The following is a 14,131-nucleotide window of genomic DNA, read 5'->3' as shown; positions in this document are numbered from 1 at the left end:
TCTCTCCATATATTCACCTAGCAATCTGAGACATACTTACTGATACCTATCACCTTATGCAGGGTGAAATCTTTCCCTTACCATCAGGGGAGGTGGCTTCTGCCTTTCAAATACTGCCTCATTCATGAGCTGAATTTTAGTATAGTAAGCTCCTGTATTTTCCTCTCAATTCTCCTATTTACTTATTTATGGTACTGGGCATTAAACACAGAGGTGCTTTATCAACGAGCCACACCCCAGCCCTTTAGACAGGATCTCACTAAGTTCCCTAGGGCCTAGCTAAGTTACTGAGTCTGGCCTTGAACTTGTGACCCTCCTGTCTCCGCCTCCCTAGTCACCGGGAGTATAAAGTGAGCCACCATACCTTGTTCCTCCCAATTATCTTGTCTTAGGTACATGTCACTTTTCCTGGGTTTATAAACTTTAGCTGGAGGTGTCCTAAAATTTCAGACCCTAGTGAAGTGCTTCTACTTGAAGTGAATTCTTTGGTGGAAGTTGGCTCATCACACTTATTTAGAATATAAAAACCCCATTGCACATGCTTCTGCATTATTTTTGATGCATTTAAATATTTGAGAAAACCTTGATAGATCAATAGAACCTAAGATTGGAATTTTGCAACAATATGCCTTCTGGGCTAATTATCTGGTACATATCTATTAGAATTCAGTGAAATAAAGTTTCCAGAAACAACTGTTGATTACTTATTGCTTGCAGGAGGCAGGAGCATCCACTGACCACACCATCACAGTCATATTCCCTGACCCTGCTCAAGGCCACCTGAGTTTGGCATGGGCTACCCACTTTGGTATCTCTCTGACTAACCAAGGGACTCCTGGCTGAAAGAGCACCCCAGGCTCTGGTTAGGCTGAACTTGGCATTCAGAGACATGGCCTAGATAGAGGCCCAAAGCCAAAGGACACAATCCAAGGACTCCTGGTGTGGCACCTTCTTTGTGCCACAGAACCCAGATGAGAGATATAAAAGAAATGTGAAAGGACTTCAAAGAAATGCAAAAGAAACATGTAAATACCTCTGCTTTTTGAGACAGGTGAATGCCCTAATTAATAGAGTAGTTTCAGCTACATCATGCAAATAAAAATGATCACACGTTGGAAATGCACTTGGAGTTAAGTGATACGTCCAGGGAGAAGAATGTACAATTTAATACATTGAGATTTCATCCCTCGATTTTCAATTGAGTACAGACTCTGCCTTTGGACAATCAAAATGTGTGCCTTCTCTGCTACAGTCAAATAACCACAAAACCAAGACACTAATTATTGAGACAAAGCGCCATCTATAACTAAAAAAAAAAAATTCATCCAAAATGCTACAGAGAGCAAAACAGACATGAAGTATTTGTTCATTTATTCACCCAAACAAGTTAAAATCAGTGACTTAACTGCAACATAGTTTCCACAGGAAGAAAAATAGATCAGAAATCTGATTTGTCTTGGCAGCATCAGATCATTAATATTTATGTGGAATTGTTTAATCCAGAAGTTGCAAAACAGCTCTCAGAAGCTACAATCAGCATGTTAAATATGCATATAGAGACAGAGATAGAGATGGCAGGAGAAAGGGGCGGGGAGAGATCACTTGATGAATATTGAGTTGCCATTGCACATTCTCCTGATACACGTTAAAATACACCCATCTGATATATTAGGGCTGTCCTTCTGGCAATGTTTTCTAATCCATTTGTCTATAAAGCCAATACTATTCTGTGCCTGTCTGGGTTCCTACAGCCCCAGCACTTCCTTCACATGACCTTCATTTATGTGTCACTCACTTTGGGAGGCTGAGGTGTTCTAAATCTTTCCTGATTGCTTTGTCCCTTGGTAAAAATTTCCTTCCTCTGTGACCCCATCACTTCTGCCTCTCTGCACCTCTCAGGGGTGGGATGTCTTGCCTAGATTTTCCTCTCTGACTCCAGCAGATTTCATGGCTTTAACCAGATGACCTCCAAACCCCTGCTTGTCTCCTTGGATGAGCTGTGACTCTCAAGTGAAAAGTTAGATCCTGTGCTAATTCTGAATCAGCTAGTGCCTAACAGATGCATTCATTGGATGGGATTCAATTCACTATAAATCTAGGGGACATTTGAGAATAATGAACTTGAGGAGAGAAGAAGGTGATGGTGGGATACACAGGACATTACCCACAAAATTGATGATTATGAACAACACCACCCAGGGTGTAAAATACATGGGGTGCTCATGTACTAAGCATACAACTTTGAAAAAAAAATTATAAAATTTCAAAAATCTATCTCTGGGATCTGATTTAGAGAAGCCGATGTGAAAATTCTGGTTTCTTTAGATGAGAGAAACAGTAAGATGGATAGGAGATAATTTCTGGAAACAACCAGAGCATTTTACTGTAGATGTTTGGAAAGTCTCAGGTCAATGATCATGTCTGTCAAAGGTTTACCAGTGGAGAGTGGGGGGATGAACCGTCCTGGGTCTCCATCCCTCTTGTCCTCTCCATCCTACTCCATTGAGCCTAAGAGCAAAACTGACATGTTTTGCAGAGTGGGTAGCAGGTAAACACAGTGACCCAATAGCATTTGTAAGTCATATGTTTTATCTGTACAGAGGGACCAAGCAGAACATGAGTGTATGGATCTCTGTATCTGGCACAAATGCAACCAGCGTTTAGTGAGCACCTGTAAAGTGCCAGACTACAGGCTCAGTGGTGTTTTTTTTTTTCACATTATTTAAATAGGGGTTGTTTCTTCTTCCTCTCCTTCTGAATGGGAGTCATATCTGTTTTGTCCCATTTCCTTACACACTCTGCCAGTCTGTTTTGCATTGCACTTGGTCACTCACCAGTGCAAAAATGGATTAAGTTTCAATTATTACCAGAGGAATGGAATTCAAGCCACAGAAAATCTATATCCCTCAACCAAGACTTCAATGTTCTAAATTTGAAATATCACCATTATACAAAGATATACACTCTGTCCAAACAATTAAGGACTTAGGAATGAACCAAAAGAACCAGGAAATTCACACCCCTTTGTGAACAGCCTTGATCTGTGACTGATGGCAATCTGCTCTCTTCTTAGGGAATAAATTGGAGGGAAGAGATTGGCTCTGCTTCCCAGAGGTCCCCAGTGAGCTTAGTGCTAATTGCCCACAGCCCTGCATAAGGCAGGTGCCCAGAGTATTTCTGCTTCTGGTGATTCCAGACTAGTAACCCTTCTGCAGAAGAAAGCTAAAAACAACAACACCACCAACAACAAAAACCCCCAAACAACCCCACCTCCTCCCCCCCAAAAAAACTCAGAAGAGATATTAAAGAATATTTTAATAAGCACCAGGAAAAAAATAATAAGAAGAAAAGAGATAACCAGGCCAAGACCAGGGAAAGGACAAGAACCTGGAAGAGTGAGTCAAGCACATGGGGAGGTTTGTCGATCCATAAAGGAGGACTAAGAGGGTGAGATTTTGGTTACTTTGTGTGACAGTGGGGATCCAAGTTAGAGTTTGGAGCCCAATAAAGGAGATCCTGGTAAGCTAGCCCCTGCCATAGGAGGGAACACCAAACAGATAAACCACAAGAGAAAAAGTGAACCAGAATTAAACCAGCACTCTCCTGGATTACAGCTTGACTCCATCAACTCAAAATACTTGAGCATGGACTCAAAAGTGATCCTGAAATTTTTGTGCCTCAGGCCCTGAATACAAACAGAGATGATGGCAGGTGGCATCATTCCAATCTTTAAATTATTACCATGAATACTTTTTAAAAAGCAATAGCCAGCATACAATCAAGAATATCTATGAAAATATACCACAGAAGTAAGGAGAAACAAGAAAAAACAGTCTCCTGGGGGATACTAAAATTATCAGGTGTTAGCTATAAAACATTTTTGCTTATTATATTCGAGAGACAAAAACACAGCTTGAAAATCTTGGCAGGTCTTTGGAACACAGAAAAAAAGTCATAGCAGATCCAAAAAAGAAAAAAACAAAACAAAAAACAAACAAAAAAACAGAAATCCTAGCACTGATAGATAAACAATAGTATTACTCAATAGTATTATGGGTTTGGTAGAAGTTGAAGTAGACCAAGGAGGAAACTGTCAACCAGAATTCTATACCCACAGAACACACCTGCAAGGATAAAATTGACAAAAGAACATTTCCAAAAACACAAAACAGAAGTTTTACCACTAGTGTATTATACTAAGGGAAATTCTAAAGGTTGCTCTTTAGGTAAAAGGGGGTTATTTAAGTTAAAGGTCAAAGATTCAGGGAGGATCAAAATAAATGGAATTTATTTTGGGTTTATACAAATACTGACAACATAGAACAATAACAACACTGTCTTTTTGGGGACTTTTGTTTGTCTATCCATCCACCCATCTATCCACCCATCGTCCATCTATGCACTCGTCCACATCCAATAAAGAAAATAAAAACATACTTTGAGAAAATTAACATATTGATGATTTGGATGAAATTGAAAAGGATCCTAGAAAAAAACAATTTTTTTGAAATTGATGCAAAGAAGTAATAAAAAATCCAATTAGACTTCCCAATATTAGAGAAATTCAATCATTAATTTAAAATATTCCTATGAATAAAGCCCCAGGCTCAGACAGTTCTACCAGTGAGTGCTAATAAAGATTTAAAAAAATCAGTAATTTCCATTTTAAATAAACTTTCTCAGAATAGGAGAAAAGGGAATTCTTCACAAGTAGGACAACATTTATACTAAAATATAATAAAGAAATTACCACAAAGGATAATATGGACCAATCTCTTCTGATCATAGTTGCAGAAAACCCAAGCAAAACAGGAACATACAGATTCTGCAACATATGAAAGCTAAGACCAGGTAGGGTTTATCCAATATGAGTTGTAAGATTGGCTTAACCTTTTCAAATCATCCAATGCACTTTACCACATTAGTTAATGAAAGAAAAACACTCATATAATTTTTTTTCACTTGCACAAAAAGCTTTTGATAAATCCAACATCCAGTCATGATTTTAAAATGAGGTATCTAAAGATTCTACTTAACAATGAAAATGTTGGGAATTTTGCTTTACAGACCTAATACAAGATAAAGGATATAATTTGTAACCAGCATAATTTTTAGCAAGTGAAGTAATGAGAAAGAAATGAAGATTTGGGAGCTTTGGTGGTAAAATACCAATATGAAATGTACAATAATATATGCCATACCTGGAGAGTTTAACATTTTTTAAAAATGAAGACAAATAACTGACTTGTTTTTCTAACAAATAATCAGATACCACATAGTAATTTTGGAAGCCATAAAACCAACCCTTCGTTAAAAGGATAAATGGGGATTAATTGATAAAATTCCTCCCCCCCATGGGAAAAGTGATAAACCAAAACAAATCAGTATTAAAACTGAACAGAAAATGTGAACATGAATGAGATTGGACTAGGAGCCAAGTGTAAGCATCCACAGTGGGCATCTTTGGCACTCTGTGTTTTCTTACAACTTCTTCCCCTGTAGACTCCAGTCCTGGCATGCAGAGGTACCTTGCTGTGTGATCCTGAATGAATGAAACAATCTTGCTGGGCACTGTTTTCCACAGTTGTCAAGACAACCTGCCTCTCTTTCAGTGGTCCCATGAGAATGCAATAAAATCGGCTGTAAGCTTATTCTGAACAGTCTATTCAGCATAGACCCTGATTGATACAGAATTGAATTCAAATCTGTAAAATTTATTATCTGTAAAATGGTGAAAATACTAGTACCAATTTTATCAGAGTGTTGTGGGAATTTGGTGCAATATTGCATATAAAGCATTTTACGTGTGGTCTCTTTCCTATTTAGGGCAATACTATGACCACCATTTTTGTTTCACAGACACCTAATGGGGAGGCCTTCCCCATTCCATGAATTGCATGTCTGCGGCAGCACAGTTTTCTACTTTGCTGGATCCTTTTACTGTAGCCAGGGCTGGGAAAGTTTAATGCCCACATCACTGCATTACCTGGTGAGAATTACCCTCCCCAGTGTGGGTTCTGATTTGGCTAACACAGGTTGTGTTTTGAACAAAGGGTGGATGTCAGCTTGTTATATCATAGGAACTGGTTTTGTCATAAGCTATATTCTGGATCAGAACACGTTTCAATGCTGTGTTTTGAACCCTTCCAAATCCTCTGAGGAGGAGGACTCATTCCTACACTTGCAGATGAGAGCCCTGAATCTGCTTTAGGATTAACAGGCTGTCCTGGATGGTTGGTTGGGTGTTGAGGTGCCTCAGTGTCTCCCAAACTCAGGGCCGCTTGCTCTGCCCTGTTTCTCTCCTCCATGACCATCTCCATGCAGGTCATGTCATTCCACCATCAGGGTCTTTACTCTTTCCTCCACTACAATTCAGAGCCCCATACTCAGGGGAATGGATTCTGGCCTCCACAGTAGCTCTGGAGGAGCCAAATAATGCAACTTGGGAGTGCAGGGCAAATAATTCCCCATTGGGCAGGCTTTGCAGTGGAGCACAGGAGATGTACTATTGATTCCCTCTCTAGCCCTGCTCCACTGTTGAGTTAGTCCAGAGAAAGTTCTAAGTAGACAGCAGTTATGTGTTAAAAGATACCACTCTGTTCTTATTTTCTTCTTTTCAGGCCTCATTTCATTTGTTGTTGTTGTTGACCTGGGATTGCTACTCTAAATAAAGCATTAACAAGACCTTGAACTATGCTGCAGCTCTGTGTTCAGTGGAGCCTACTAGAGATGGGCTTACAGACATTTCTGTCCAGGGATCACCAAACTGAACTTATCTATTACACAGCTATAGCATTAGGGGCCTCTCAGTATCTGCAGGAAAGGCAGTGTCCTAAGCTCCAGCCCTGACCGCTGAGGATTCACTCAGTGACTTTGAGGGTAAGTGCACACGTTCCCTAGCTTTAGCATTTCCTCCTGAACAAGGCAAAAATGAATACTTTGGAAGAAGAAAATGGAAGAAATGCTACACTCTTTAATAACTGTAGCTCTTTGAGAAAGAAACATAAGATGGAATGAGGTAGCCCCCAGGGAAGCAAATTATGCCTTGAAATATTAGAATAGGAACAAGGAAAAGCATATGTAGCCCTTTCCAGAACATAAAGCTAAAATCTCTCCACTTAGAATTTCTTCCCTCCCAAATTGCACTTTAATGCAGACAGATGCATGGTAGATGTCCATCACCTTTCTCCTGGAGGTGCTGCAGGACTGCTCCTCCAAAGGCATGCTGAGAGAGGACCAGGGAGGAGGGCAGGGTCTAATGGGTTGGGGATAAAGAAGGAAGGAAGGAGAAAGAGAGAAATCTCTTTCTTGGTCTCCTCACGGAGGACAGGATCATTGGCCACCAGTACAGCCCCCACCTCATTTCATTTGTATTACTAGGGCTTCCTGGAGCTCTCTGAAACCCAGCCATAAGGACTGGGCATCCCTTCCACTTTGCATAGGCTGCAACACTGGGCAAGGAGTGAACCATGTGACCAATGACATGGGTCCACACAAAGATGATGAATGGAAACACGGCTGATATGCAGTCAATGGCCATTAAATCAATCTGAAAGGGGAATGATGGGTGTATGAAGGACTTAGATAATCCTGAGCCATTCTAAAGAGGTGGGGAAGAAGGAGGAGAAGGTGGAATGAGGAGGACAAATCACAGGCAGGTAAAACAGCCTGTGTCAGGGGTGTAAGAAAAACATTGGGAAGCTTTATTTTCAATCATCTTTCAAAGGAGCTTTGACCCCCAAAAATGTATAAATAAACATCAAATATCTGAACTATTTCACCTGCAGGAGATCCAAAGTCTGAACAATGAACAGAAATCTCCAGCGATTTCCTGTGCCCCGTTTTCAAATTATCTTACTGACCTCACATATTTTTTCAAGAGCAAATCAGTTTGTTCTTTTCATACGAAAAAAACAAAACCCCAAAAACAAAACAAAAAACTGGAAGATGAGGCAGATCATCCAAATGCCCATAGCTCTGTGAATAGTTCACCAATTGCACCGCAGCTTAAGAATGTAAGGATGAAATTCAAACCCAAATAAGGTACATCATTTGGTGCTCTTGCAAGGAACCATGTCTCTGAGTGACATCTTGAAGGCAGGTGCAGGAGAGTTTGGATTGTTTTCTGGAAATGGGCTGAAAACACTGATAAGAATCCTACAAGCCAGCCATAAAGAATTAGCCTTAATATCCAGGATAAAGTTAGAGAAGGCAAGTAAATTCTTAACTCCCTTTGGAATAAGATAGCATAGCTCATGGGTTCTACCAAGGTATACCTGAATGACAGGTTTTCACACCCAAATCCCATAATTGTTTTCCTCCACCTTTGCAGAATTTGTGAGACTCTTATTTAGAGGGAGGAGGGCCAACATGTGCTTGGCTTATATTTCTACACTGCTGGACAGCATCAAATTTGAGAGAAATAATAAGTGCCTTTAGTACATATCATTATCCAGGATTGCTTGGTTCTCTACCATAATTTAATATTATCCATTTCTGATGGAGTCAGATGGAGAAGGACACATACACATACATCCCTGGGAGCTACAATCAGGGGCTGTTATTTCACTGGGAACATGAGGAAAAGATTTTTCAACTTATATAGTTCTTTGCCTTGGGGGATTTGTAATGTCTAAAGCAAGACCCATGATTTTTTTCTATTAGTTGGGCATGATTTGGTGGAATCAGTCACTAAATATAGTAATCACTGAACCTAACCCAGAGGTGGGCAATGAAGCTGGGGGCCAGGGTCCTGGGCCCTGGTGCTTGACTTCTCTTGCCTGTATGCTGATCTGATCTGCTATTTTGAGAAGTGAATGAGACCCTGAAAGTCAAGGGTTGAGTATTTTCTCTCATATGTGGAAGCTGGAAGTCAGGGAAGGGATAAAAAAAGGGATCCCATAAAAATAGAAATAAGACCAAGAGACTAGAGGAAGGAAATTGAGAGAGAAGGAAGAGTAGAGGGCATGGGGGAAAGACGGGGAAAGAAACCCACCAAATTATTCTACATCCATATATGAATACACCACAATGAATCTCACTTATACAATAATAATAGAAGCGCAATTAGTAGAGCAGAGCAAGTGGACCAGGGGGAGGGATGGAGAGGGTAAAAGAAGGTGCTGGAGAATGAGCCTGATCAAATTATGTACATTACGGCATAATGAATTCCAATATTATGTATAATTGTGGTGCACCAATCAAAAGTAAAAAAAAAATACAATTATTCTCAATTTAGAAAAGAAGGAGAAGGGAGTGATACCACATGGGAGCTCTTCACTGCCCTCTCCCCAGCTGCTCTCACATTATCTCTTCCCTTCCTAATTCCCTCTGACTCCGAGGAGATTCCTTAAAGCCACTCCTTTGCTATTCCAGGCAGTACTTGCCTCTCTTGCTCCGTGGTCTTTGAAGACCCTGGTGAATCCCCCTCTGACTAATGGCAGCTGCACTTGTAGCTGCTCCTAACGATGAAGCTGGAAGAAGTGTGCAGACAGCACCAGCCTTGTTGCCAGAGCACCTTGGCTTCCACCACGTGCCCCCAGCTCTATTCTTCTCAATCCTTCTACACACTCCCTGGGCCAGTTCCCAGCCCAGCTCCTCCTTCTCCCTCACCCAAGCATCCTTCTTGCTCAGGAGCCAGGACCTCTGGAGGAGGGCTTTCCCATCCCTCTGTTCCCAGGCACATCTACCCCACAGCTCCTTCCTCTCCTGTGGCTTGGGATGAACTGAGGAGCTACAGAGAAGATGTCAATTCCACTGCTTATTCCTGCTCCCCTGCTCCACAACATCTCTCCAGGGATCCTTTCCCACAAACCCCTGTCCCACAGCTTCAATATTCCCCGCTCTCTTGGATCATTTTCATCCCCTACAATGGTGCTATAATTTCTTCCACTTAAAAACCCAGCTCTTGACATGATATCTCTATTTACAGCAAAACTTTTCAAAAGAAAAAGTGTGCCAAACTCAACTGCTTTCTTTCCATGTTTTTAAAGCTTTCTAATCAAAGTATATAGCACACTTACAGAAAAGTGCACAACCCATAGGTGTAAAACTCCACAAGTTTCCACAAGTGTGCAGCCAGCACCTGGATCAAGAATTGAGATGTCCCCAACACCCATAGGTCACCCCCATTGCCCTACCCGCCACGATGCCTGCTGTTCTCAGCTCTCTCTGGAGCCCACTCCATGGGGTTGTCCCTTCCTTCATGCCAGTGGGTCCTTAATGCTCCTACCATCCTCCTCAATGCTGTTTCTGGTAGTGCTCAGCTCTTCTTACATTCATATACTCAGCTCAGACTTTCCCCTTGAACTTCAAACATGCACATCCAACTTGCTTCATGCCTCCCTTGAACCTTAAATGACCAAACACATCCAGCCACTACTCCACACTGCCACTCAATGCCAACAGGCATGTGGTCTTGATAAAGTGTGAGCTGAGCTCCAATGCACTTCCTGCTGCTGAAAACCCCACCTTCCCATGGATCCATCCCCCTTTACCTTTCTCATACCACAGCTCAAACCCAGAGGCAATTACTTCAAGACAATAAATTCCTGGCAATGACCATGGTCCAGACCTCTTCCTGGATTATGGCAATGTCTCCAGCATGAGGTCTTTGCTGCTGCCCTGAACTTCCACCAGTTCCCCTGAGAGAGTGTAGCCAGATGGTGTTTCACTTCTGCCCAAACACTTCAGTGGCTTCTTATCCCAAAGAGAAAGCACAGCTCTTTGACACAGATCAAGAGTCCTGGGGTCTAGCTCCATCTCGCTCTACCTTGTTCTCTCTCTCTCCTCGTTTATTATTTCTATACCCAATGGTCACCCATGTAATCCCTCATATGCAGCAGGTATGTTCACACCTCAGGGCCTTTGCACTGACTGTCTCTCTGCCAGGAAGACTTTTTCTCCGTCTTCATGGACGGAGCCTACAGCTTTATCATGAAATATCATGCTCTCAATAGGTCCTTCCATGACCACCTACTTAAAATTTTGTTCCCCACAACTATTTCCAACATTATCTTTCTCCCTGAAATTTAGCACTATTGGAACTTCTATAATTGTGCTTTTATTTATTGCTGCCTGACTTCACTAGAATGTGAGTTGCGTAAAGGGGTGTTGTGCCTGTTTTGCCTACTGCTGCATCCCAGACATTCAGAGCAAGGTCTGACACGTTGTAAGTGTTCAGTAAATACGGGTTGCATGAAGGGATTTCAAAGAACACGGTTACAGTTCCACTGAACTCTGGTTCATCTAGATTTCAGTACCATAAAGAGATTCCTTTTTCCCCCTCATTTACCCAATTCCCTTTGCTGGTGCTATTCATAAAATTCATAATCTGGTTCTGAATACCCTTTCTCATTTAATTATTGTTATAATGTTGCAGTTAGTAAAAGAAAGAAACATTTTATGAAATGAAATTAAATCAAGACATAATAAATGCTGAGTACAGAAGACGCTGCAGGCAGGCTCAGCACATGTCCTGTTAGTGCTGGTTCCAGACCTGAGTCCTCCCGGTCAGAGGGTGTCCAGCTTCCGTCTCTGGCTTCTACTGTCCCGTGGGATTGAGAGAAGGGCCATGAGGGCAAACACCCAACTGTGTTTCTATAGGGCTGCCCTTCCTCTGCTGCCACAATTTTCAAGTAGGGCTTGGGGACACTGGATTTAAGAGCAAGTCCGGTGGTTCTATTTTTATTTGCAAACAGGTAAAAGCCAAAGTTATACTGCAGAAAATGTGGCTTCAAAGGTTAGAAATATTTCTACTTTTTTTTTTACCCACAACTGATACCTCTGTGTTTTCTACAAGTTATTTATCCTTGAAACTTTTTTCCACTTAAATAGTTTTTTTTTTCACATTTCAGACTCATTGCAGAGATTAAACAAGATAAAGTGTAGGCATTAACTAGCTTACAACAGTCATACAGTCATTCAGGAAATTGTGGGATTTGTTTTCTCTCTGAGCATCATTCAGAAACATCAATTCCTAAATGGATTCACACCACCCAAACTGCACACATCCACACCTTCTTCACTGTAAATTGGCTTACAGAACTTGCTTGCATCAGGGGCTGGATCAAGCAGTGAATAGTGTTGGGGAGAAATGAAGTGGTAGGCAACATACACTCCATTTGTTGGTTCCCATTTGGTATCCATACTGAGTCCTTTGTCATGACTCAGGGCTGAACCAACTGCTTCCTGGAAGCCCAGGCCACTGCTAACCATACCTTAGGTATGTCACTATACCTCACTGAGCTCCGATATCAACACTCATCTGGGTAATATTACAGCAGTGCCCACAATTCCTGATTGCAAGTGCCTGTGTCACACATCTCCCATAAGGTTGTGTGGGTATGACAGCATTACCCAAACTTGAGCAATACTAGAATTATCTGGAGCGTTTGTTTAAATGTAGATTCCTGGGCCCTGCCTCACAGACGGTTGGAGCAGGTCTGAGGGGATAACAAGTGTGCAGAGGCTGAGGAGCACACAGGACTAGGAGCTGCAGGACTGTGAACACACCCGAGAAGCAAGAGCGCACTGCTTTTAACGCGGTCTCTGGCACATAGTGCTCAGCAATGTTATGCTCCTTATGAAACTTCAGTTACTACTGTTGCTCCTACTTTATAAACTCCTTTTTATAATTCCTGAAATCTGTCTCCTTCCAGTCACCCATTTGCCAATGGATCCACAGAGCATGGACAATCCAGTTTCCAGCAAGATACTATCAAACTTTCGGAATCAGCTCCTTCCCTGATACCTCCTGGGGATTTTCACTTTTTCAGCTCTCAGCCAATTCCAGGCTGTGGGAATTATTTCAAGACCATGTTATGGATCAGGAAATAGAGGCATGATGGAATTGCCTGTTGACCAGGACTTAGCTAGAGGAGGGCAGTATCAAAAATATCTCAGATAAGTAAACCCAGAGATGCCATTAATTCTTTTCACCACTGACCGATTTAATCAAACCACCATGATTTGTTGTTTCGTTATGTTTTCCCGGAATGGCCTTGCATGGTTCTTTGACTTCACTGAATAGCTATTTTGACAATAAGCAGACACAGCCGTAATTGTCAGTAAGAACACTGAGATAGGATCTGTGATAAAGGGGGGGAAAAACAACCAAAAATATCACACTTGGATGTCAGAGATTTCCTGCGAATAGCACCGTGGCCTTGGGGAGTTCTGGTTTTGGAGCATGTGCTTTGCACTGCTGTTGCTCCCCATCCAGATCCTACAACTCAGGGTTGCAGGGGGCTTCTCCTCCCTCCAGTTCCTGGGTTTAGAACTCTTAGCTGGCCTTGCCTCAGCAAGCACTGATTTAATTTAATGCAATGATTCTCAGAGTGTGTCTGTTCTATTTCGTGCCATACACCCTTCCCTTGGCAGCTGCCTGCTCCCCTCAAATGGCCTGATGGAGATTTTGTGTCTGCAGTTTGGGCTGCAGAGGGATAAATGGAATACACAGCAGCTTCATGGCCAGGCTGAGGCTCTGTGTGCAGGGGTCAGTGGCTGCCCAGAATGACAACACAGTCCAGCACAACACAGCTGCACATTGTAAAGAGGAAGAGGTCTCAGCATGGGAGCTCCTAATTGGAAGGGACATTCATAGGTCCTGGGAAGGGAACTAAACTATAGAGATTTCTTTAGGGAAATGCTGGTACTCTTAGTTGTGGTAGTTGCACTGAAGAGAATCCATTCTCCAAGCAACTTGGAAAAGGAAGGCTGGAGGGTTCTGGGCTGGGGGATTACCATTCCATCCTCTAACATTGCAAGCAACGCCTCACCTTTGCAAAAATACTTGAGGTTCCCCTCCAAAAAATATGATCAAAACTGTGTACAGCAACTGTACTTCATATCTGCTGCTTAAACAAATAATAAAAATCCCCTTGACCATTGAAGGGGATTTTATTAAATAAACATCATGAATCATCAGATCCAAGCCTAAGAAGCTATTATCTTGTTAAGAATAAAACTTTCTGAGAAACAGAATCCAAACACCAGTCTCTGCAACTGTAGTCTTGATTCGTAGTATAATTACAACTTCGTGGACAAAGATGCTGTCCACAGCTTGCTGTGCTCCAGAGTGGTGGATTTCAACCCTGGCATCAGGGAGCAGCAGAGACCTCACATGATATGA

The 14,131-nt window shown here is 41.9% G+C and overlaps 1 protein-coding gene across 6 annotated transcripts in view; it reads right to left on the bottom strand.

The window, feature by feature from the left end:
- Syndig1 (synapse differentiation inducing 1) overlaps positions 1–14,131 on the bottom strand; it is a 198,732-nt gene that overhangs the window by 57,449 nt on the left and 127,152 nt on the right. The window lies entirely within an intron of this gene.

The sequence above is a fragment of the Marmota monax genome, unplaced genomic scaffold, assembly GCF_021218885.2.
Source record: "Marmota monax isolate L192 unplaced genomic scaffold, Marmota_monax_Labrador192_F-V1.1 WCK01_AAM20220418_F8-fsc00005, whole genome shotgun sequence".
In the NCBI taxonomy this organism is placed as follows: Eukaryota; Metazoa; Chordata; class Mammalia; order Rodentia; family Sciuridae; genus Marmota; species Marmota monax.
This window is presented reverse-complemented; position numbering and strand designations above follow the sequence as displayed.